This window comes from Prinia subflava, chromosome 1 (genome assembly GCF_021018805.1).
Source record: "Prinia subflava isolate CZ2003 ecotype Zambia chromosome 1, Cam_Psub_1.2, whole genome shotgun sequence".
NCBI classification, from domain to species: Eukaryota; Metazoa; Chordata; class Aves; order Passeriformes; family Cisticolidae; genus Prinia; species Prinia subflava.
In genome coordinates this window covers 117,937,176-117,963,342 of record NC_086247.1, presented here as the reverse complement: position 1 = coordinate 117,963,342, position 26,167 = coordinate 117,937,176, and the positions used below count along the sequence as shown (strand labels likewise).

The following is a 26,167-nucleotide window of genomic DNA, read 5'->3' as shown; positions in this document are numbered from 1 at the left end:
GAGTATGGAAACTTCATTTTGGTCCTTGTTCCTGTCTTCCAGTTCTAGGGGCTGGGTATCCAGAGAACAGCAGGTCTTTCTTTTAAATACTGAATCAAAGAAGACATTACCTACCTCAGCCTTTTCCATACTCTTTATCACTATATTTCCTCCACATCCAATAAAGGATGGAGATCGTCCTCAATCCTCCTTTTGTTCTTAATGCATCTATACAAATTTTTTCCTTTACAGCAGTGGCCAGATTAATTTCTAGTTGGGCTTTGGTCCTTCTTGCTTTCTCCCTTCATAGTCCTGAGTTGCCTGCCCCTTCTTCCAAAGCTGATTCACTTTGTCTGGGTTTTTGTTTGTTTGTTTGTTTGTTTTTGTTTTTCTTTTTTTTTTGCGTTCAGACAGGCTGATGTTCCCCACCAGCATGTTTTTCCATTTTAGGGCATAAAATTAGGGAATGGGATAACTGAATGAAGTTGCTTAGTGGCATTTGGGAAACAAACAAAAGGAGTTATGTCTTCACCTAGTTAAAAGTCAAGCCACAGAACTGTTTGCTGTGGGACATTAAAATTTTACAGAGGATCAAAAAGCGACCTAATTTTTGGAGGAGAGGAAAAAATGGGGGATGAACAACACTGTCACCAAAAAAAAAAAAAACGCACAAAAAACTCAAGCTCCAAACAATACAGCTTCAAGTTGATAGTTGAAGTGTATGTGGGAAATAATGTCACAGACTCCTCAAACTCCTAAGCAAACCTTTTAAGAATCTTTTCTTGGACAGGCTGGAGAAAAGAGACAAGAGGTGTGTGTGGTCTGAGTCACTGTACTTGTCATATGCCTCACTGCTAAAGGTTTAAGGAAAAAAGAGGCAAAAACACTTCAACAACTTCGAAAAAAACCAGGAGAAGCAGAAATACTTGTTCTATTTTAAAACAGAATAAAAACTGTTTCTGACAATAAAATTCACCTTTTTTTTTTTTTTGAGCAGAGTTACCAGTTCAGTTTATTATAAATATCTCATTAAAGAAATCGATTTTCATTTCCAAATGCATTTTTTGTCCTACCCATTTTAACAGGTATGTTAAAAACTCAACATATCACATCTCTGTGCACTTAACTCAGTGTGACTTGAACATGATTTTGGAAAGTCCTAAAAATAAATTAATTGGGTCTTCATTTTTATGCAAAATTTTAAAAATATTAATTTTGTATATGTAAACAATATGTACATATCTTTGTACATGTAACTATTTTAAAAATGCAGAAATATACTTATTGTATTTAGATACAATAGATACAAAACCACAGCAATAAATAAATACAAAACTATCACAGTAAAAATATATTTTTTGAAAACCAAATTTACTACAGACACCCCCTTTCCTTGGGAACATTAAGAAAGTAAAAAATTCACTATTAATGTCCATGTAATTCTTTATGTTCAAATTATGAATAAATGGCTGATTCAAGCTACAGGAACAACTCCACTGATTTTCTGTTACTGTCAGATATACTATGCTTACAGATATACTCTCAAATAATAATAGAATTATAATAATATAAATCAGCTTCTACAGCCTGCATTTCTATACTGTCATCATTGGCTGCTAATAACACACTGATACAATAAAATAACCTTCCAGGAAAAAGCAAAAAATCCTGCCCCCCACAGACACCCTTGACAGAGCTTTGTATGTTTTTCTGGCACCTATTTTCTACTCGCTGGAACTTGAACAGATGCATTCACAGAGCTTTCCTAAAGTTCACAGATCTAGAGCTGAAATTCTGCAGATCTCTGTATTGAAGTCATCTGGGGAAGCAAGGTGACTGTGCTTGAATTTTTCACCTGATTCCTTCCTGACCTACAGAAGCACAATGAAAAAAAACAAGTCTGTCTGAACAAGATTTAAAACAAGAAAACGAAGCCCTTTTAATTTTGATTTTAGTCAGCATGGACACTTCTCAGATTTTTCTTGAACTAACTGCTTCAAAATACTGTCACTTCCTACAACAAAGATTTCACTTGAAATTCCAAGCTGGGACCCACTAATGGAAAAACAGAAATCAGTATTAAAAAAACCCTTGAATTGTTTACCTTCCAGGGATTGGAGTTTGGTTGTAGTGACCCTGAATATTCAGAATTCAGTGATGTTTGGATGGATGAGGTTAGGAAGATAATTGAGAAGATACTGAAAACTTACCGTGTAACTGTTAAGGCATTCAACATTTACAAGCAAATCTTTCAGCACTATGTGTTAAGATGCATTAGTTCACCAGTAACAGAGACATGAAAGAGAATCTCAACAGCTTTAAGATGACTACATTGCACTCTAGTTTATTTTAATATAAAAGCAATTTTAAACCTTTGCAGTTCTTTCCCCAAGATGAACAGAAATAGAACATGTTAAGTGCTTGAACAATCAGGAGCTCCCTCCTCCCCATCCTTCAGACAACACATAATGTAAACTTTGAGCTCAACTTTCTGAAACTCTTTTTTCTTTTCTGAGATGTCAATCTAGCATCTTGCAAGCAAGGCATATAGAATGGCATTATATTTTATCACCTTCTCAGTTTGGAAAGACAAATATTTCCAGGATAAGCCTATTCTTCTGCCTCAGAGAAAAAGGTGTCCAGACTGCAGCTATATGAGATGATGACTAACAGTATTATTCTCAGTGAAGTGGTATAAAGAAACAGCTGCCTTCAATTAACCTGTCCCCATCTTAGTTCTTTGCTTTTTCACCTTTTATCTCACTTTTAGTTTTTCTCCAACAACAGCCTTAATCTTTCCAACATTTTGCTTCCTTCGCTTTTTAAAAATCACTCCACTGCTCTAAATATTTTCTCCAGTCCTTCAACTACTTTTCTCTGCCTTAATCTATTAATGCAAATGTTACATACATACAGATCATGTATGATCTGTACATGTAATTATGATTTTAAACTAAGACCTCTTGCATAAAAGTAGTAGAAAAGTTTAGTGACAAAGTCAATTGATATTCAAGTTCGTCTCCTCTGTAACTTCAGCACTAGCTGCAACATAATCCTCAAAACCAGAGAACCAATACTAGTTTTCATATCTTAGAAACAACTGCTATGTAGAGAAATGAAAGCAAGCAAGCTTTTCAGAGGTACATTTACAGTCACAAACACATCACCCCTCATCCTGTTCCTCAGTGGTTTCATCAACCATACCTGAATGTACATTATGTCAATAAAATTCTACATATATCATTGATTTTGCCTATTACATGCGTGCAATGAAAAAGGAACTTAACAAATGGGGGAAGGGGTGACTGAGAAAAGTAATTCTCTTTCCAACCTGAGGAAACTTTAGACAAATTTGCCTTTGATAATCGACTGAACAAGCTGCACTGCAAGCATCAAGGGATGGTGCAGGGATATCTAGCAGGTGCTGCAGTTTATCACAAAACCGTCTAAAATAATTGGAAGTGACAACCAGCACTACCACAAATGATTTATTAGTCTTTCACTCAGCTTTTCAGCTTCCTCAGGGCCAGAATAAATAATTTACCAACTCTGTATCTTCCAATCATTAATTCTTCCCTGTGCATCCAAACTACATTTAACTCTGCTGGGTTCAGTGGAATTAAAAGCACAATATGAAGACTTTCTCCCCCCCAAGTATAGTATTATCTGACTTTATCTAAAAGTAAAATTGTCAATCAAAATTTGTATTGGTGATAGAAGGGATTACAGCTAGCAACTAAAGTTAAGTTACAAAATATCTGCAGAATAAAATGAAAGCTAAACTGAAGAGATATCAACAATGAAATGCTCCCAGGGGGTCAGGCGTGTTCTCAACATATAAAGTACTGATAGTGTCTGAAGATACTGGTGAGCATTGTTTCTCTGATCCATAAACTAACATTAGTTACAGACAAAAATCTTACATGTCCCACATGGTAAATGCAGGATGAAAACACTGGATAGGAAACATGTAGAAAATAAATTAAAAAGGAGATGTGTGCAAAATGAAAGGATTAAACATGAACAGAATGATTCTGTAAAAAGGCAATACTTTCTGAGGAAATACACTAAAGGTACAAGATTTACTAATGCCCTTGTGTTCGTATCACAAAAAAGGAATTAGAAAAAGAGTATTGTACAAGGCAGAATTAGAAAACAGGAGTATAAAATGGCATAAAACCAAAGTACATTTTCAAATTTAAAAGAGAATATATAAGACACCATATTCCCATTAATTATGTAGACAAAACACAGAGAAAACAAAATCACACCCTAAATCCATTTTTGATGTAAGATAGCCTTCTCTCATTAAATCAGCATATATGATTAAAACCAAGATCATTTTTGGTACATAATGTATTGCATTGTTAGAGCAGCATCTGTTTGTTGCACAGCAACACATTTTTCAGCTTTAAGAAACTGTACTGACATAGAAGAAACAACCTAGACTTTGAAGATATAAAAATATTTTTACTTCCAAAATCATTTTGTACTAGAGGGGTTAATAACACTAATGTGCTAATATTCTGCATTCCAAGAGGAGGCTTCAAGCTGTTGGAAACATACAGAAGAAGAATTTCATGGTACTAACAGCTTTCTTTCTGTCCTGTGGGACCAAGACAATTCAAACTTTTAAGTGCTTACAAGAAAATCTCTGTAAAGCTATGAAGGCTAATCAATAGGGCTTTCACCAAGTGATAATACAGTCTGAAATAAAATAAATTGGCCATAACAAAAATGCCTTACCCTTTTTCTCAACATTAATCTCAATACAGAGAAAAGTACAGTATGAACTACAAGCCCAAAATAGCTGACATAAAAATATGTTTTCACACTGCTTTTAACAACACATAAAAATTTCACAAACATAGGAAATTTTAGACAATTTATTTGAAAACAGTTATCCTATGTATTTCTCAAATGTCAATTATCCTTTCTAGTAAGACTGTAAAATCTGTACTCCCAGTTTTACTCCATAGTAGGGTTTTTCCTTTCTTCATTTAAAATGCAAAATCTTCTGCAACCAACCATGCACAAGCTGAACTCAACCTCCCAAAATTTTCAAGAGAATGACACTGTTATAAGGGCTGAGTAATTTCGTCACTATGACAGGGGTTGTTCTAAAACAAACCGAAATATTTTTAAAAATGCAATACTGTAAACAAAGCAAAAGTTGGAGAAACTAAATCACAGGCTAGGTATTGGTATCTATGCTTTCCTCACAAGCTAGGCTAAAACCACCTTCAAAAACCTTAGGTATCAGTAGACAAAGGGAAAATACTCTGGAAAGCCTACTAGAGACAAAATTACAGTTGATCCCAGCATCAAATCATTAGGCCAAAAGTCATTTGCCATTTCAGTCAGTTATCTAGATTCATAAGAAAGCATTTACTGTTGTCAAATTAAAAAAAAAAATACAAAGTAAGCTACCTGTTCCTTATATAGTATAGACACTGATCATATAAATGAACTGATGCAAGAAGCTGTTTTGTCATCTAACCTTTGATGCCAACTAGTTATGGCATCTTTCTTGAGTAAGTTCAAGGATGTTTTGACTTCGAGAAAAATGAATTGGGACATCAATTCTCTTAATAAAAAGTCCTGAATGCAAGTACAAAACAAAGTTTTATTTCCCTACAAGTCTCTTTACAGATTCATAAAAAGCCAAACAAACCCAAGCTAAAACAGCCCCATCACAAAAATCTGTGGAGTCTGTTCATACTACTAGGTGAAAGTATTTGGAAGTGACAGCTGCTCACAGAAAATAATAGGCTAATCAGAAACTGAAGTAATTCTGGCAAGGAACAGAATTCAATATTTGATCTTTATCTGATTAAAATGCAATTATAGCTATTGATATGATCACAGACTCTCGAAATAACCTCTTTCACACGAAAATGATTTAGTATTGTTTTAAGTAGACTTATTTCAAAGGTTAGATAAAAAATTGTCTGAGATTAAAAAATGGGGGTGAGAAGGATCAAGCCCAAGAGGAGAATAAATCAGCCTTAATATACACAATTAGAAAGTTTCACTGAAATCTTTGCTGCCTCTAGAAGAATACGAAGTGTACAAGAAATTCTCATACATGGTTCTTAGCATATAAGAAACTAACTGCATTTCTTCATGCTCCTATCAGTTCTGGGTGTACCTACAGTCAATAATGCCTGTTTAAAGAAATGTTCCTAAGTGAGTACTGGGTAAATTCATATTTGTATTTATCCTGAAAGAAGTATCATGTTGGCAAATGTCAGTTTTGACAAAACATCCTCACCTAAAGCATAGGTTCACAGATTTCCTCAGTCACTCTTGGTGTGATTTTTCACCTCCATCAATCTAGTTTCCTTTCCTCACTTTTTTTCATCACAGCTATTTGTACATTCTGACAAAACCTTGAGGAAGAAGAAAGAAACACTCAGTTTTATCTGTATTTACCATTCAGTAAATCTGTCATTTCCACTTTATCAAAAGGAAGTGAGGCAGAGAAGGGCCACAGAGCGTATGTGGTGGTGAGTTAAGAATTGAACTTGTCATCTCCTGATTCCCACAGCAACACTTTCTGAGGTATATGAGTCAACAGTGCATCCATCATTACCGTTTTGGCAGAAAGCATAGGTTCAACCTCCAAGATTCTCCAGAGCTGCATTACAACCTGAGCTATCATAAACCTTTTTCTGTCCACTACCACAAAAAAAACCCCTAGCAACCCACAAGGTATGAAAGGTCAGCCAAAGTTACAAATCCTGCTGAGCACATTTCTGAATAGGAATCTTAAACAACACATTTCCAAGACTGAAACACATGAGAGAGAATTTTATTTAGGAAAATGCTAAGGAGAGCTCTACAATGTCTATAAAATCCCATGCAAGCTATTAAGTACCTGGTAACTTTTTGACCTAAGCCAAGGCTAAAATCCAGTGCCTGGACTATCCCTAGGTGTTGAAATGACCTCTGAGACATCTAATTAATTGTCAGAAAGGTTTCAAACCTGCAGAAGACTCTGGGGAAAAGAAAACAAACACACAACTGAAACCCAAAAAGTTCACTATCAAGTGTTTCATCAAAAAAAGTCAACTGCATCAACTTTGAAATACTTGACAAAAAAAAGAGTAAAAATGGTCACTTCTCCCCTTCTTTTGAAGGAGGCTACTTTTGGTTTATTTTTAGTTTTAAAATTCAAATTACTCAGCTGGTCAGCCCAGTAAAAACAGCAATGTTCAAAAGTCTAATTTTCAAGTCAAAAAATTCATTATTACAGCTCAGATATTTAGGTCTATTCTCCTGCAAAGCCTATTCTTCTTTCCACACATAGTGATCATCCTCAACAACTGAAATAGAAGAAAGCAACTGAGGTAAGATAGGAAGTGACATTACACAGGGGAGTATGCCATTAGCTCAGACTTTAGCTCAGGAGTCAGCAGGGTTTGCTGAAAAAGCTTTAAACTAGATTTGAAGAGGGACATAGCCAGGCTTGACAGACATGAGGTGTGAGAAGGAAAACCTACAGCAACCACCAAAGTAGCAAAAGAAGGCTTAAGAGACTTATATCAGTGAGTAAAAGAATCCAAAGCCACAACCACAGCACACGACTAGGGGGTGTCCCTTTTCACCCCCACTAGGATATTGACGCTGTCAAATACTTTCTATAAAGTGCTGTAATGCCATGCAAGCAGTATGGGGAACAAACTGGAATAATTAGAGAACCAGTGGTCTGAATGGTATTACAGCGATGTGGTAGGAGAGCTCCTGACAGGAATTTTGTCATGACAGACTACACGGTGTTTAGCAGACACAGACCAGGAAGGTGCTGTGGTGAAGTCGCCCTCTATGTGAGACAAAACTTGGAATGCATTCAGCTCTGTCTTGGGATGGATGATGAGGGACTTGAAAAAGCTTATGGGTTAAGATAGAAGGGCAGACTAGCACAGGTGACACTGTTGTGGATGTTTGCTACAGGACACCTGATCAGGACAAGGAGTGGACGAAGCCTTCTAGAGGCAGCCTCAAAGGTACAGGCCCTGGTTCTTGTGGAGGTCTTAAACTACCCTGAAATGTGCTGGAGAAGCAACACAGTAAAGCACTAACAGACCAGGAGGTTCCTGGAAAAGTACTGATGACAACTGTGTGAGACAGGTAGTGGAGGATCCCAAAAAGAATGGTGTGCTTGGCCTTATACTAAGTAACAAGAGAATGCCTTATTGGTGATGGGAAGATTGGGAGCAGCCTTGATTTCACTGACAAGACCAGACCTCAGGAATCTCTGACCCAAGAGACAAGGGTAAAGGAATGTTGGAAGGAAGGCTTTCCATTGATCAAGGAGGATTGGGTTAGAGAACACCTAGCTAAACTTGGCATCAACAAGCCCGTGAGCCCTGACAGGATGCATCCATGAGTTTTGAAACAGCCAGAGAACACCACAGCTAGGCTGCTCACAGTCATCTCTGAAAGGTCATGAGCATCAGGAGAGGTGTCTGAGGGCTGGAAGAAAGCAAATGTTACCTTGGCCTTCAAAAAGGGCAAGAAGGAGGACCCAGGGAATTACTGGCCAGTCAGGCTCACCTCAACCCCTGGGAAAGTGATGGAGCACCTCATTCTGGAGGCCATCTCTATACGCATGGATGACAAGAAGCTGATCAGGAATAGTCAGCGTGGATTCACTGAAGGTAAATCACGCTTAACCAACCTGACTGCCTTCTACAGTAAAACAACTACCTGAGTGGAGGAGGGAAGAGCAGTGGGTATTGTCTACCTTGACTTCAGCAAGGCTTTTGGCACAGTCTCTCACCATATCCTTGTAGGCAAACTCAGGAAGTGTGAACTGGATGAGTCAACAGTGGGCTGGATTGAGAACTGGCTGAACCAGAGGGCCATATTAAGTGGGATAGGGTCTGATTGGAAGTCTGTCACTACTGGTGTTCCCAAGGTTCAGTACTGGGCCCAGTATTGTTTAACTTGTTCATCAATGACGTGGATGAAGGGCCAGATACATCCCCAAGAAGATCACTCATGACACAAAGATGGGAGAAGTGGCCGATACCCCAGATGGCTGTGCAGCCCTTCAGAAGGACTTCAACCAGCTGGAGACATGGAAAGAGAAGAACTTTCTAAAACTCAAGAAAGGCAAATGCAGGTTCCTGCACCTGGAGAGGAATAACCCCATGCAACAGCATAGGCTGTGGGCCAACCTGCTGAAAAGCAGCTCTGCAGAGGAGGACGTGGGGGTCCTGGTGGACAGCAAATTGTCCATGAGCCAGCAGTTTGCCCAAGAGGGCCAAGGAAATAGTGATGTGCATTAAAAAAAACCTGCCAGCAGAGCAAGGGAGGTGATCCTGCCCCTCTACTCAGCCCTGGCAAGGACACATCTGGAGAGCTGAGTCCAGTTCTGGGCTCCTCTCAGTAAAAAAAAAAAAAGGCATGGAGCTCCTGGGACAGGTCCAGCAGAAGGTGGCAAAGATGATTAAAGGAGTGGAGAATTTCTCTAGTAAGGAAAGGATGAGAGAGTTGTGCCTGTTCAGCTTCAAGAACAGATGACTGAGAGCAGACCTTATTAATATATCTAAGTATCTGAAGAGAAGCTGTCAAGAGGATGGAGCCAGGCTCTGCTCAGTAGTGCTGAGCAATAAGACAAGAGGCAATGGGCAGAAACTGATGCCCAGGAAGTTCCACTTAAACATGAGGAAGAACTTTACTGTGCAAGTGACCAGGCACTGGAACACAGAGGTTGTAGAGTCTCCCTCACTGGAGATATTCAAAAACCATCTGGACACAATCCGGTGCTATGTGATGACTAGGGTGACTCTGCTTGAGCAGGGAGATTGGACCAGATGACCCACTGTGGTCCCTTCCAGCCCGGCTCATTCTGCAATTTGAGTAAAGAAGGTTTATTATTTAGTAGTAGAAGCAGGCCTCATTCATGTTGTCCATATATTGGGGGATATTCAGCCCATCTGTGAAATAAGGCAGTCCTAAGTATATACCAAAACCAGCACATGCTGTGATCTTTTCTGCATTCTGCACAAACATCATGTAAACTACTTCACTTTGCCACTTCATACAACAAATAAAAGGCACAGTAATTTTGCAGTGAAAAATCATTCTCCATGTAAAGAAATGCCCAGACATAGGGAGCAACGTATTCTCATAATCAGCATAACAAAGGCAGCATGAGAGAAAGCAACTCAACTTCTAATCACGTTTTAGCTAACAGGTTGGTAGACACAACCATATGGAACAAGTAACGCCTCTTATCTGAATGAATGGAATGCACTTCAGCTGTGTGTTTGCTATTCTTAAATTATTAACATTATGGGTGCACTATCTACTTGAGAACAATGTAAGAAAACTAGAACATTGCAACTTCCAAAGCTCAAATACGTTCAAACACAAGGTCTCTAACATGTTTTAACTGTCCAATTCCAAAAACTTCCCAAAGAGAAAAGATAAATCATTAAAATTCAGTTGTAGTTCTAACAACAATATATTTTAAAAATGTAACTGAAAGTAAATGACTGAAAAAGACTGAATATCAGAAAATGAAACCTTGCATCACAGGGCTTATGACAACTCCACTATGTGTCCCCTTCCTCCTCCAGTCTTCCTTCAATGTATTTAATCATCTGTGAGCAGAAATTTTTGTGGAATTTGCTGTCAAAAAGAAATAGTGAAGATGATCATGTTTTCACAGAAGCAATGTTAATAATGCATGAGGAAATGCAAAATATTTAGTTGCAATTTTCTGAGCTATTTAGCAAAATATTCACTAATTTTTTGCTTCATATAAAGTATTTGGGTAAAAAATAAATCTCTACCCCAAATCCTTCCTACCTAATCAGATAAATTACTAATATGAATTAAGCAAGTAATTATTCTTTTAACTTACCCCGTATATTCTCCCTTTCTCCCTCTTGAAAAGACGCTATTTTTTCTTACTTTTACAATAGAAATCTTTGAGTGGAACAGCCCCATGGGTAACACTCCCTACAACTCCCATCACATTTGCAGGACCTGGTCCTCCTTGTGCAGTTTAACCTTGCCAATATCTATTAAAGGAATAACTTACAATGGATCAAGCAATTGAGCGGTTTTCTGAAGTGTGTGGACCTCAAGTCCATGACACACATTATTATGGAGCTATTGAGGGGATGACTTTCTGTTGGATCCTATACTTACACAGAAGGAATTACAGATCAGGGATATAAAAGTGGGAGACAACCTTAGCTGCAGAGCAGCAGTTACCACAAGATGATGGAATTCTGCATCCTGGGAGGAGGTAAAAAAGAAAAAAGTGGGATCAAAGCCTAGACTTCAGTAGAGGAGACTATGACCTGTTCAGGGATCTGCTTTGAAGAATCACACGCCAGATGGTTATAGAGAGAATGGTCCAGGAAAACTTAATTGTCAGGGATGTACTCCTTCAACCTTAAACACAGTACATGCTAAACACCATGAAAATGAGCAAATGTGGTAGAAGACCTAAATGGCTGAACAAGCAGCAGCTGGCAGAACTCAAACACAAAAACAAAGCATACAGGAGAGATGGAAGCAGGGACACACAGACTGGGCAGAAGTAATATGTGAAGGGGCCTAGAGATCACAGCAGGGTCCCAAGGACCTCAGCAAATCAAATGCCACCACTCTATTCTCCTACTGAAGAATAGCACAAAGGAGGATCCATGGAATTACAAGCTGGGGCAGCCTCACGTCAATCAAATAGAATTACACCACGTGCCACGCTACAGGCTAAGGGCCAAGGATCCGCAGAGCTTTGCACAAAAGAACCCAAGCAGTCTAGTGGACACCTTGCTGAACACGAGCCTAAAATGATACTCACAGCAAAAGAGGCCAAGATCATTAGGAATCGTTTAACCAGAAAGTCAAGGGAGGTGATTCTTCCACTTTAGACAGCACTGGTGATACCCTTCTGGAGTACTCAATACAGTTTTGGGCTCCCCAGTATAAGAAAGACACGGACTTACTGCAGTGCACCCAGCAGAGGATCTGAAAGGTGATTAAGGGTTTGAAGAATATGAAATATGAGCAGATATTGAGAGAGCTGGGACTGTTCAGCCCATGGAGGAGAATGCTCAGGGGTTTTTATCTATTTCTAGACATTTTTGATGGGAGGGAGTGCAGAAAACTGAGCCTAACTAATTTAAGTGGCAACCAGTCAACAGACAAAACTTAATGGATTAAAATACAAGGAAACTAATTTAAAAATATTAAGAACCTTTTTTACTTATAGGATAATCAAAGACTGGATAGGTTGTCCAGAACAGTTGTGCAGGCTCCCTGTTTGCAGATATTCAAAACCCAATCAATCTCCTTAAGAACCTGCTCTAGCTGACTGCATTGAGATGAGAGGTTGCACTAGATGATCTCTAATGCAGTCTTCTGACCTTAAATATTATCTGAATATTAAATATTACCTGACCTTAAACATTAAATATTATCTGAATCTGTAATCTGATTTATGGGAAAGCACTAATGGTTTTGCTCAACTTATTTGTATACAACACTAGTGTTAAAAATACATATATACATTTTCAAATATTGTCATGCACATTATTTTTTTGTTGTTTCTTAGGGCTCTAAAACAAAACACTGTACTTGACAGCATTATCTTAATGAAATAATTGCATAAAATATTTATTTGACATCAATACATATATATTCACATGCATTGACACATATCTTTAATCTAACCAGAGCATGAGTTTTGAATACAGAGGGTTCGCACATTCATTCATGTTTGTACCAGAACATCAGAAGAACTGGAAAGAAATCTTTTTGTAGGGAAAAATTTGGGTAAATGTTGAAAAACAAGGATAGAAAAAATTTGAATTCCCGTACACAGCATGTCAACTGAGCCTTATAAATTATGCATTAATTTTACCTTAAGACAACTTTGGAACACTGAAGAAACAATGCATCTGAGGGAACTTACTTAGGAAAAGCCCTATCATATTGAGCCAAACAGCTAATTTTTTTCCCAACAATACAGATTTTTTTTCTGCATTAGTTTTTCTGGTGTCTAAGAGTTTTTTTAAACAATGTTGTACCTTCTGATGAAGATCAACAACAGCAGAAATGAGTAAATCAGAATTAAAAATAGCCAAACACATTATAATTTGAACTCCTGCTGTTGTAAAATACAGAGAGAAACTTGAGAGCCAGTAAGTGATTAATACCAGTGCATTTCATGAATCTGGCAGCAGTGTTGTTCTCACCATTCCTAAGCACTGGGTCTGAGTATTGCTTTGTGACTGCCTCCTACCCTGTTCAACTGTCTTTTTTCACTCCTTCCTTGAAGTAGCACTACTGTAGTAAGATCAGAAAATTAATAAAGATTGAAACTAACATAGCAAAAGAATACCTGCATGCACAAGCAGCAGACTGCAAAACAGTGATGAAAACACATGGCTAGGGAAAGGGGCTTAGCGAGGCTACCTTCTTCAGCACCTGAAGTGGTTCTCCCAAAGAGTCATCATTATTATGCTTCATTTTAGACTGCAGAGTAGTATTTATTCAAACAATAACTAACCCAGCTGTCCAGAACAAAGGTAGCTGAAAAAGCACTTAATATTGATCCAGAAAGGATAAAATGCTGATGTTATCTATATCATTTGCATTTTCAGCAAAAGCAAAATTTAGTCACTCAGTAGTAGCCAGAGTGTTTTTTTTCATTCACTTGCCTACATAAATTGAAGTTGCCAAAGGAATTTTAATATTGCAAACTGAAAGCAAGGTGCTCAATTTCTGCTAAAAGATAAATGTGCAAAGAACTGAGACCCTCTGGCTTACTTTAAGATTTGAATGTCTTCCAGGAGAAAAAAAACCCCAAAAAACCAAGAAAACCACTAGTCTTTTAAAAAATTAGCCTTTCTAAAAGGTTTTCCATAATTTCCATTAGCAACAACTGTGAAAGCGGAGCCGCATCTCCTCCAAAATTGCAAACTTAAACTTTATTGGTTTGCATTTAGCTATTTAGCAATATTGCCTTCCTGAGGTCAGCTTAATCCCATAATTAACAGTTTTATATCATGAATAGCCCTTTCTTCTCATTTGGAGCATTTTGCCACACAATCTTTTCATACAGTTGGTTCACAGAGCAAAATATCTACCTTTTTGCTTCTTAATTTTTCAGTGCTCTTCTCTCTCAAGCCACCACCAACACATTCACTTTGATTGTCTCAAGTTAAATTACTGTAATGAACTCAGCTCAAGATCAGGATTCTTTGTCTGTAAGGACCAGATTGAGCTTTCCTCCGGAAAGTAAATCTGATTTACCCTTTTTCTACAGTGCTGATAGATATACCTTAAAGCAAGACAACCAGAACAGTCCTATGGTCAAGATTATCCAATTTTAAAAAATTACCGCTTTAAATTTACAGAAAGAAGTCAGAAAAGAAAAAGGGAAAAGATCTTTCAAAAACAGCTGTAGCATCTAAAAGAAATTAGCATGAATGACTGTAGGGAAAATATCAGCAATAGACTTTGAAGAAATCTGGCTTGGGTCACTGAAAAGAAAACAGAGGCAGATGCTAGGCTGCCTAGCCCAGGTCACTGCAGGGAGAACAACAGCTGGCTATGCGAGTCTTGCCCGGGACTCAGAGTTGGTGCTTGATTCTGCTGTGCAATTATTTCAATACCTTGATGATTTTATTATAGGAGAAAAACTGAAAACAAGATGGATCTTTTTTCTTTTGGGTGGACCTATGACAAATTGAACCATTTATTTAGTAACAATACTTGTGTGCACATCTAACAAAAGAGTTCAATTGTGGACTGGCTACACAGATCTTCCTCTGAAATATCTGTAAGAGTTTTTGAAGTGCTCCACCAAGTTATCAATATTTTAACAGCTATCTTAAAAGCTGTTTCATAATAGTGCAGATACTTTCAAGACTATCTATATTCACTCCATATTAACTGTAGTGTATTTTAAGACACTTTATTTTCACATTTAAATGGGGGTCAGAAGAAGGAGTGTCCTCTGATCACTGTATCCACAACCACTTTTAGCTGAGAGTTAAAAAATCCCTTTTTATAACCCAGCAAGCAATGTTCAATTCAACTTAGGGAAGTTGTTCATCCACCCAAGGCTTTTATTAAAACCTCTACCATTTTAATTTCTGGATTATGTTACAGAAAACTGAACTCACATTACAGATACTGGTGAGCAAAAGAGAATTTTTAAAGTGATTTTTTCCATGATTGCCCAGCTCCCGATTTCATGACTCATGCATTCCTTCCAATCATATTATTCATCACTCCTTTTCATGAAGGAAAGAAATTATAAATGATTACCATCTTGATTTGTCTGAGCACAGAAAAAATATCTTTAGAATCAATGGACAACTCTACTCAATAGATCAGCTAGTTATTCAAAATATGTTTCACTAAAAATGCAGAATACGCCTTCAGATGTGCCTGTAGTTTTACTAATTGTTCTAAGAATGTACAGCATGCACATGCATACAATAAAGGCTCTCTCTAAGAAAGAGTCTTAAGAATATCACTTTTTTTTTAGGTGATTAAAGAGAAACAAAATATTTAATTTTTTGAGGTTGTTACAAAAATAAACTTTTTAATTTCAAGTTATTTACTGCCAGGTAGTACAGGTATTTATTAAGAACAAGTAGGCATAGCAAGGCAAACAAAACTCTTCAGAAATTGTGAAAGAAAATGCTAAGAAAATTATCTTTTGAACCAATTAAAAAAAAGATATCTTAGCTACACCAGGGTAAGGAGTTTCCTAGCAGAGAAACAAACACAAATTGTATAGAAAATGAACTGTATAGAAATTAAAAAGTGAAAAAGTAAATGGAAAAGTTTAAATCATAAGAATTTCATGCTGAAGTTTACTACACAAAGGTTCAAGTTTTGTAGTACTAATCTAAAACCTTTTGTATGAAATGTTGGAAGTGAGGTAAATATGTTTAAATGGGACTGTCACAGATGCCTTGGATCTTTTAAAATTCTGGTCAACTGAAACATGGCACTAGCTACACACATACCCTGACACACAGAAACATGAGAATCAATATAAACAATAAAGAAAGGCAGAATAATAAGGCTCTTCCCACTTAATATTTTTGCTGATTTTGTAACTACTGAAAGGAAGGTTTTAAATGTTTGCTTATCCACAGAACAGAGTAAGGAATGTTAAACCCAGCTATAACCACATGTCAAATGCAAGTGCCTGGGATAAAGAAATAGCCTAAAATTAATGTTTACTAAATATAATGTTGTAGGGAATATATCCATCATCTTCAGTGCTACTATCATCTTGTAAGTTACACTTGAAAGTTTACAAGATCAGAATTTCAGCTGAAAAACCTATTTCAGTAAAGTCACCACACTAAGCATAGCCTTCTCCACTGAACTTCTTGCTCTTCACTGTATTGCTAGTAAGATGTTAGAGGCTCTTTCTGGTTTCTTTCATCTTAATGCATATGGTAAGATACCTACACATGGCAGGACAAGGTATGCTGGTGGTATCCTACAAACATGCTAACTTCATGTAAATAAGGGGAAATTACACTGGAAAAACTGATTTTTAGCTTCTCTCAGCACTGGAGACAGAATGAACAAGACTAAGATATTCTGACTACCACCACACTGCTAGTAGGTTTCATCCAAGGTAGATGTGTCTTGTCAATATAGGCAAACTTGCAAAGTGCTCCTCATCTAGACATCACCAAATTCATTAAAACATAATTCAATAAGAAACAGCAAAAACATTTGGTATTTGAGGCTGATAAACTCAACAAGCTATGTTTCTCAAGTTAGTAGTCATCTTTTAGGTGCTACCCATTCACCACAGTTAACATAAAGCAAAAAAAAAAAACAACACCAAATATTGCTTAGTTTATTTAATATTCACTACCATTACTAAATATAACTAGTTACTGTAGTTCTTGTGAAGATTTATTTCATTTTCTGCAAAATAGGAGGCATTTACTCTCCAGGAAATACACCACAATACATGAACAGTTTATGTCAGGTGACTTTATGAATATCCTATAGAAGTGAGAAGGGGAGATATTGTAAAACCAAAAAATATTAGATTGCAGTTTACACTATGAACATCTCAGAAGACGTGTTTTGCATAAAAATACAAAACAATGATGACAGTGCAAAAAGAACAATTCACAATTTACAATGGGAATGTTTAATCATGCAGACATACCTTTTAAAGTTCTTTCAGATAAAAAGCATCTTTCACACAGTGAAAAGTATGAAATAAATGCATAAATATTGTTTTAAGAAGGTAGATATTTTGATAATATAATAGAATGATTCAACTCTGTCATTGCTTTCAGATGGTCAACACAAAAGACCCTGTGCTCTTAATAACCCACTGTTGCTACCAAAATTAAGCCTGGAAATTCCTACCATCACAGTATTGCTTACTATGATTACACCATTTCTCTCAAATTCACATCTTCCTATAGCTGCAGCCTCCCTATGGGATGCTTAGTTCAAGTCAGGAACAACTGCTTACTCCTTTTGGACCACGCTTTAGAGTGAAATCATGGACCAGGCCTGCGACATCTTGCTGGTTGTACCTATTCCCTCTTGTAGACATTCTCTTTCTAGGCAGTGCTGCAAAGATTTTTCTGTGAAACACACAGAATTTCTAGTAGTTTGAGGCTTCTTGTTTTGTTAGGTTTTTTTAGCCAAGGTCTTACTAAGATCCATATCTCATGTAAATTTATATTTCAAATTATGTCTGCAACATATCTTTTTAAAATATCAGACTCTCATCAATGTCAGCTCTGATCAATTCTACATCCCTTAACACAGACTTCCAAAATGCCTTGCAAAGCAGCTACCCTACAAAATGAAACAGAACTTGAATATTCATTTTACAAAGCCAACGCATGTATTTGGTCACAAATACTGGATTATTTTTCTAGTATTTCCTTCTTTTAAACTTGTAAAGTTTGATTTGAGAGAATGCTGATCCCTATTCTGTGAAGCAAGCTAGCATCATCAGGATGACAAAATCAAGTCTTATTGTGGCAAGAAGAAACATCATTTAGTGTCAACAACACACTGCTATTGATTTGAACTCCTCTTTGCCTCACGGGTGAAATAACAAGCTCCTACACACAGACTCTCTAAGCATACCAATAGAGGAAAGAGGCAAGAAAAATACTAAAAATGGCTGTATTAAAGATACAACAGGAAATATGTGAGTCATGAGATGCAAATTCTTTTATCTGTATGAAACAAATTGAAGAAGAGCTTAATATGGCTTCTGCAATTTCTATGGAGTTAGATTAGAACAGAAATACACCTACCAATAATATACCAGATTTAGGCTTCCCAACCAGTATTTCCTAACTGTTCAACACTCTCTGTGAAACAAGTCAGCTTCATGTTTATTATCTAATACTTACTAATCATTTTTCTAAAATGTTGCCTTATTTTAGCAGCCTGGTTCACCATTTCAGCAGAAATTATCCTTTAACAATACTGGTAGGATCTCATTAAAGCAGAGCTAAGGAACTGTCAACACAGCCAGGTTGACTCTTTTCCTATTTCTGAACAAACTAATTCAGAAAAAAATAAGTATCTTTCTTTTAAAAATATACAAAAAAGAATAAACCCATGGTCATGCAACATCAGTATAAATAATACTTTTCACAGTGTCCTGGTTTTGGTTGCAATAGAGTTCATTTTCTTCCTCAGCAGCTGTAAGAGCTGTATTTTGGATTTGGGATGAGAATAATGCTGGTAACACACTGATGCTTTTGTTGTTGTTAAGCAGGGTTTGGTCCAAGTCAAAGGACTTTTCAGTGTCTCATGCTCTGTTACTGTGGAGGTGCACAAGAAGCTGGAGGCAGCACAGTCAGAACAGCTGATCCAGACTGGCCAAAGGGGTATTCTATACCACAGAACATCATGGCCAGTATATAAACTGGGGGGAGTTGACAGAAGAGGCCAATCACTGCTCAAGGACAGACCCAAGCTGGGGCTCAGTCAGCAGGTGGTGAGCAATTTTCTTTTTTTTAATTGTTTTTCTTGGGTTTCATTCCTCCTCTCTGTTTTCTCTCTTCTCATTATTATTATTATTATAGTTTACTTTATTTCAAATTTATTTGAAAATCTCCAATTCTACTCCTCATCCCATCATGGCAGAGAGAGGACTGAGTGAGTACGAAGTACTTGGTTGCCATCTGAGTTAAACCACAACACACATAAATAGTTCCTTTTCTAAGACCTAAAGCTGTGTATTTAAGCAAATCTGCAAACTAAAAAATGTAGTGAGATGAAATACTACTCGTGTAGCCTAACTGCACCCAAAATTTAAGCTAAATTCAAACACTTTTGTAGCATCAATTTAGCATGCTAGAATTCCATAGTCTAGCTCTTAAAACATGAACAAAGTAATATACAAGGCATAAAAATTACTTGAAGATAACTTCCTTGTTAAAAATACTGAAGTACAGGGAACAAAGCTATTTTCATACCACATCCAGAAAATGGATGAGGTGTGAAAGAAATCTCTTGTTTAATGTGACCTTTGGCTGTACTTTCACTTGTCATCATTATGAAGTAGCTACTCTCAGTGCCAACACATAAACTGCGTTATATTATCCCATAACAGTAGTAGCATGTCTTTCATGGAGTGTTTCATACTTCAAGAAACTGGTGGCAGAATGCACTGACAGCACTTACCTTTGTAGCTGCTTATAATAGGTCTTATTCAACAATAAGGCCTCATTTACAAAAGGAAATAAGAGTGTACTAAATTTCAGAGAGCATATCGCATAAACTAGGATATGTTGAGGAACTCCCTTGGAGTTCTCAGCTTCAGTGAAAACATTCAAATAAGGAGAAATGTAAATTTCAGATTGGAACTCTGCCCCAAATAATAATATTCAGAGCTTTGTTACTGTGCACAGACCAAAAATACTGCATCATTAAGATCCGCAACATACTTGACTTTTCTTAACGCATGTAATTAAGAAAATATTTCTGGAAAGCAAATGAATTTGAAATTCAAGTAAGATTAATAGAACAAATACGGCAAATGTACGTTTTATACAATGGTAGCAAGCTGCAGAATAAAAATCAGTAGCTATCATTATCTAAAGCTGTTCATCTAACACAACAGAGAGAAAAACTATTGATACATACTGTACACACATTTTTATCCATGTATATAAATCAAAGGAAACAGCTTCCTTTAAGGCAAGCATATGAAGATACTAAAGCAAGATACAAATTAAATATTCATACATTCAATATTTCAAAATAAGGAATTTGGATATACACATGCATAATTTAAGTTCTATAGTGAAACCTGTCTACAGAGGCCATTTCTACTGTATTTCAACAGCACTGAAACTTGAAATGTACAATGCAGCCTTTCCATGCTGTGTTAAAACTTTAAAGTATATAGTAATTCATTTCAAGCACTAAACATAGAATAAAGGCCACATTATGCACACGGCACTTCTGCAGAGGAACTGCTGCTTTGCCCTATTCTTTACAGCTCTGAAACCGCTGTCAGTCCTGCAAGGTGGTTTCAGACTGCCCGAGGTAGTCACTGGGAACTGAGGCCAAGCACACAACTTCAGGAACAAGGTGGCTCATGGCCCTGAAGAACCCACCAGTCAGAACTGACTCCAAGTCAAATTGTGATTCCAGGCACCGATTTTAAACTCTCTTGAGCTGGTGCTCACACCTAAAGCCTGACATTGGTCCCTTACGCTGTCCTTATACATTTGCTCAAGCCTCTATGGAGTAAAGATGATATTTCAGACCTTTGTGATTGGCAGAGGAAAGGAACACAAAAACAGGTTTCACATTATGTTGTGCACTAGAAATGATTCTTTGTGATCACAGAACCTGAAAGTCGTTTCTGTACAATAACACATGCATGTTAAATTTGAGGAGCTTATAAATTCATATACATGCAACAAACACTGGGAGAAAAAAAAAGCCCTTACTATCCCCCTTCCTTCTCTCAGCATGTATATCCTTCTGCATGTGTCTAAACCACAATTCCTCCCCATGTATTTAAAACCTTGCCACTGAAAAAGATTTCTCCATATGGGTTACTAATGCGAATATTTTATTTTCTTATTAAAAGTTAAATGTATTGATTCAAACATCAAAAGCCTCATTTTAAAAAGATCCATTTTACTGGGACAAAAATATACGTTAACTTGAAGACTAATTAAAGAGTACTTGTTAAGGGGAAATAAAACTACTCTGTTTCTACACAGTTTAAAGTAAACGTTTATCTTTACCTCTTAAAGGTCACTCATTTGATCTTGACACACCTATGAAATCATAGAAGCAAAAGCTAAATAAGTAGAAAAGTGGTATTAAGCAATATAAAACTAAACAAAATTAGTATCTATATGGTAAATTACTTCATTGAAAACCATCTATGGATTCTGCAAAGAATATACTTTTGCCTTAGAGCTAGTACTTTAATTTTCAAGAACTAAGAAAAAAAAATCAAAACTAGTCAGTAACAATGCAGCGTCGAAAAGCAATAAACTCAAAATTAAGTTATAAATAATTTAAAGCATGTCATGAAGATGTATTAATAATTCATCAGATAAATAATTTACTAAATAATCAAATAAATAAATAATGAAATACATAAATAAATCAGCAAATAAATAATTCTGCAAAATAACCTAAACAATAAGTCACTAAAACAAATGACAAACCTACAAAACTACAATGATTTTCTAAATTCTGATAGTTTTAAATAAACAAATGTATATAAACTAGATCAATCTTCAGTGGATAGAGAAATATTTTTCACTGCTATTGGTGAATTCCTGATTACACTGCACAAGGATACAATTTTAGATTTTACAAGAGTGCAGTTTTTCCCTTGTAAATTATTAATATGATTGCTACAATACATCCTGCTCTGTATTTTACATGTAATCCCTTTATGTAGTTCACTTTTCCCCCAAAAAATAAAAATCTCTTTACAACATTCTTAATTCACATATTTCTTTTTTTTTTTTCTGGGTGCAGTACTTACAACACTGCAATAGCCTTTTTGGTGGTTCTCTTATTGTCTTCTGCAAACCTTCAGAAGTTTTGCTGCAGGGGAAAAACAAGTAGAATAACCTTAATTATTACAGATGGTATCTCATTCATTAGCAGATGACAACATTTTATTTGAAAGCACAAGAAAAGCTGTTTTATAATTCTACAAAGCAACTTAATGTGAAACAACCATTACAGTTTGCAGACTACCAAAAGTTTTTAGAAGTCTTTGGTGGAACGAGTTCAAGCAGACTGAGGCCTGTTTCTTGTATTTAAGCTGACACACAATCTGTGCAAACTGGCACTAATTCAGACGTAAAGACAAACCACGAGAAGGACAAAATACTTGGCTGACATCTAATGTTATCCTTGATTTTGGAAGTTCATAGTCCTTGAAAGAATACAGAGAGATCATTTAATATCCACTATCTAAGTACATTCACAATTTAATTATAATACTGCACTCTAAAGCCAACATTGGTACCACAAAGGTCAAAATCCACTCTTCTCCTCAATCAATTTTCAGTCTCCATTTATTTTAATGAATAATATTGACAGTCGCTACAGCTTTCTTCAAAGTGGTACTCTGTAAATATAGCAGTTGAAGAAATGTGCCACAAGTGTAATCATGCTATCAACTTTTATCCGTTCTGTCAAAAAGGTTTATTTGCTTTCTTCCATAGCACACATTACATACAGGAAAGAGCAAGACAGTTTTACAAACCATGCTACTGACATGGATTCTTTATCTCTGACCGGACTGTAAAAATGAAGGAATGCGTCATATATTGTATACATGCATGGGTTTTTTGCTACTTGTTTCAACAGAAGTCAGTGTGCACTGTTGTTTCTGCAAGTAGTATCTCAAATTGCTGACGGTGCTGCTGTATTTTAGCATTTAAAAGCATAAAGGATAATTTACTCTTAAAACTACCTGGGCACGTTATATTTAACAAGTCTCAAATTCTCTTTAGGGATTATAATATGAAAACACTTTGCTTAATCATAAATTTTATATTTATCTTGGCTAAACACCCTCCTTTGGATAGACTGCCATGTTTTGTCAAGAAAAATCAACACAGTGGAAATGAAGCACTTGTTCTGTTGTGTGGTCATTCAAAAGAGTATGTAGAAGTAATGTAATTGTGCACCAGCGCTGCTGACAATTTCATGCTCTCATACACTCATTTCAATTTGCTTTAAAAAGGACTATTCCTCCTGGCTAAATATAGTCATCATGAAAAAGCATACCTCGCCTTTGAGCTAATAACACTGCAAGCCCCAAGACACAACAGCACAGAAACTTCTATATTTTAAGGAACCTGAAGCACTTTCTTCTCACAGTATGTGTTTCTGAAGTGGGACAAATGAGACTTTTTTTTTATTAACGTATTCTCATTTAGTGTACAGATTTCTCTGAAAATGACAATTCATTCCCACACCACATCTCTGCATCCCATCCAGCCCCAAAACAAATCATATATATCCCAAATGCTTCTTCTTAAAAGCAACGAGTCCTTGTAAAAACAGCCTATACTTTCACACATTAAAAGATTTTGAGGATTACTGAGACATACAATGACTCTGGAGGTTCTGGAATCAGAGCTTCTACAGGAAGAAGCATTTGGTCATAGAGCTTTCATCTGCAGCTTTGGAGCCTCTGGTAACAGTGATTTTTCACCAATGAGTTACAGTAGAGCAAAAACTGGAATTACCGTTAGTGATGCCTTAAACCACATTTTTTTCTTCCTTTTTTCTTCTTTTTTTTCTTCCTTCCTTTTAAAATTTACTTATTTTTTAATTACTTTAATGTTTAATTTGTGCTTCTAATCTGTGGTTACAGAATTTGTCTCCTCACACAACTACTTCTGTCTAAGCTGGAGGATCAAAAATCTGCTCAAATAAGACATGTACATCATTACAAGAGGGACAAACCAGCCAATCACCTGGATACTGCCACCTTTCTCCCACTTGCAATCACATGCAAATTCCACCCCACACAAGAGACAAAGAGAGAAACTGAATTTGATTCCCTTCCTTTCTGCTGCCAGCTGGTCCTTTTCCCTCCCCAGCCCTCAAACATTGTATAGGGGCCTTACATCATGCGGATCACGAGGAACATTTGTCAACACAAGACTAAAGCAGAGGCACTGATGTTCAGGTGTACTTCACAGAGGAGAACAGCAAAAGCCAGGTAACCGTCTGTGCTCTCTACTCTGCCCAGTCTGGGAAGCTGTGCTACAACAGGTCATAGCCTCCACAGGGAAGCTCCCTTGCTGGCACCCAAATTAGTTTGGGTGATAATTCAAGGAACTGGATTGCACCCCATATCTAAGAACAAATTTCAAATATTTACAATGGCAAAATTATAAATCAGGCTCACAGTAAAAGGACTGAGCAACAAAGCTATTTCATTCTCCACCTTTTGATACTGCCATTATCAGAAAGCTTCTTAGTTTGAAAGTACAAATCAGACCAAAATAAACCCCATTCTGCTGCTTCCTTCTTTTGGGAACTCATGAATATAGGAAACAGAAATTCTAGAAAGAGTGTAATGTAATACCAAAATTTAGGATTTTTTCTTTTTTTAATACTCAGGAGTAAACACAGGGAGAACGAGAAAGGCTGGACAGACCTGCTTAACCAGATAACAGTTAACGTAAGGTACTGATCACTATATTCTGACCCACTTTTCAAGGATTCCTGGAATTGTTATAATATTACACAAAATATTTTGCATTATCAATGAAAAAAATAAATAAACAAAACCTGTGATTGTTTATTATATTTAGGAACTTAAATAATGCATAAATATTTCAAGACTAGAAGGTTCATTCTTGTGCCACAATTTCCTCCCTCTTTTTGTAACAATTTATCAATTAAATTAAAGATCATCTGTTTGGTCCACTTCACAAGAAAGATACTTTTGTGACACAGTGCAGTACTTCACAAAAATTTTAAATGTATCTGACTTTTTTTAAACATAAAAAGTAAAAAAGGGTTTGTTATACATATTGATAAATCTAACTAAAAAACTGTAAAAGTAACTCAGTCCTACAATGTTATAGGAGTTTTACATACAATTTTGAGTATGTTCTTGGTAAAAACTTTGAGTATTTCTGAATAACTTTTTAACCAGCTTCTTCCAATTGTGTCTAAGGTAAAAATCAATTCGAAAATATTGAAACATAGCAAAATGCTAAATCCCAAGCTACTGAATCAGCTCCTATCAATACAAGACATAGCTCATTTGACTGTTATGACCCACATTTCCTAGTCGATTTTTAGATAAAAACAAGCAGATTACCAGCAAAGGTTTATCTCAAATTCCCACATGTACAGCATGCCACATTAAATATATGCAAATCAACCTCCTTCTCTTCTAGTTTTTTTGAGCTGACAACTCATATGACCTGCAGCCATGGTTAACGATTCAATTATTGGACTTTCATATTTATACAATCAGTCATCAGATATGCATGTTAATTGATTTTAACAGATAGTTTTGTATTCTAATGATCAACAGTAAGTGTACATTTTACCAACTTCTTGATTATAAGAAAATAAAACTTCTATTAGTTTTCACAACTAACCTGTCATTGTATTGATTTGAAGTATTGAATGGGCACTTCTCTATAGTCTGTTAACCTGGAAGTACTCCAAACTAAGGAATCTTAATTTTGGTAGCAAAATTTAATTTTCCAATTACAGATTCTCTTCTATTGTGTCTAAAATTTATTTACACAATGCACTGTCAATTTATTAGAATTGATGAAAGATAATTTATATTTAAATGGACTGGGCAAACAAATAGTTTGCAGCTATTTAATATTCATATTTTGCCACTTAAAAGTTAATTTCTCTTTTTCAAAGAACCTTAGTCATGCACTCCTGGATTTCAATAAGCCCCTAGATGTCATATATATATATGACGGAGTACAACACTACATTTAAGATCCTTATTTTTCAAATAATATGTTTAAGGCCGAAGGGTTCCTCTGGTGTCATCACTAAATACATTAGCTTAACTGTTTTTTGGGTTTGTTTTTTTTTACATGGCTGAAAATTTACTTTTGCAATTAAATTTCTTATTTTGGATGCCCTACTTCTGGAAGCATAAAATAAGAAATTACAAATTGCACACATTTTCATG

The 26,167-nt window shown here is 36.2% G+C and overlaps 1 protein-coding gene across 5 annotated transcripts in view; it reads right to left on the bottom strand.

Moving 5' to 3' along the window:
- Positions 1-26,167, bottom strand: part of TBC1D5 (TBC1 domain family member 5) — a 313,125-nt gene that overhangs the window by 261,357 nt on the left and 25,601 nt on the right. For 3 of the 5 annotated variants that reach the window (XM_063409310.1, XM_063409281.1, XM_063409318.1), the window contains exon 2: positions 22,007-22,068. The gene's annotated coding sequence lies outside the window, so the exon portion shown is untranslated. Of the gene's footprint in view, positions 1-21,248; positions 21,282-22,006; positions 22,069-26,167 lie in introns of all 5 variants that reach the window. The other 2 variants (XM_063409301.1, XM_063409291.1) reach the window with 1 other exon arrangement.